Source organism: Bidens hawaiensis, unplaced genomic scaffold (genome assembly GCF_021521415.1).
Source record: "Bidens hawaiensis isolate Kalapana, Puna unplaced genomic scaffold, B.hawaiensis_p1.1 tig00003179_1, whole genome shotgun sequence".
NCBI classification, from domain to species: Eukaryota; Viridiplantae; Streptophyta; class Magnoliopsida; order Asterales; family Asteraceae; genus Bidens; species Bidens hawaiensis.
This window is the reverse complement of record NW_027491172.1, coordinates 24,817-25,962: the sequence shown is the minus strand read 5'-3', so window position 1 is coordinate 25,962 and position 1,146 is coordinate 24,817.

The following is a 1,146-nucleotide window of genomic DNA, read 5'->3' as shown; positions in this document are numbered from 1 at the left end:
TTGCATATAATTATTATGACGCAAACCAAAATCGATTATTTTAAAGATGAATCGAACTCATTATGCTTATAACATGCTTTAACAAGAATCAAAGTTAACAGTTATTTTTAATGTCCCAGACTCATTTTACTTATTATCCATCTTAATCTGAACAAAACTTTAATTTTTTTTATAATGACCTAAATCCATTTAGCTTACATCCCATTATAACTCGAACGCATTTTAGCATATCAAAGTTCTCGATCGTTAACCGGAAAAAAATAAAAATATTAAAAAAATGATCGAAACTCATTTTGCTGGGCATTTGACCTGAACCAAATCTACTATGTTAGTCACGGCTATTTGGGAGTCTTTTGAAACCTTCATAAACGACCAAAGAATTAATGTCTACTCAGAGCCAAAATTGGTATTTTTTTAAATGACCTTGATTCATTTTGCATATAGTTGTTTTGACGCAAACCAATACCATTTTATTAAGATGACTCGTTTTCATTATGCTTATAACATGTTTTAACCAGAACCAAAATTGACAACTTTTTTTTTCTTAAATGGCTCAAACTCATTTTACTTTTTGCATGTTTTGGCCTAAACATGATTTTAACCTTTTTTTTATAATGACCTAAACTCATTTGGCTTACATCCAATTATAACTCGAAGACGTTTTGACCTGTCAAATTCCTCAATCGCTGTCCCGAAACAATAAAAGTGTTTTATAGAAAATGATCAAAAAATTCATTTTGATGGCATTTTGACTTGAACCAAAATTTATAATTTTTTAAATGGCACGAAATTAAAGTTTATAACATGTGAATCAATATTCTTACATTGGAACGTCGACAAAAATAAACAATTCGTGATTGTATGTTCGTAAATTTATTAAAACGTATTATATTCAAATATATAAATGAAAAACAAAGAAAAAAATATAGATGATTATATGGGTAAACTTAAGGGGATAGAAGAGTAATTATTAATTAAATTTACAAAAGTCGAGTATAATTGAAAGATTAAATTTGTAATTATATTTTAGGTTCATAATTGCATATTTGAGTAGTACTCTTATGCTTAATTGACTTGTACATTATAACTAACACCTCAAAATAAAACATAATTTACGTTGAAACGTCAACAAAAATAAGCATATTG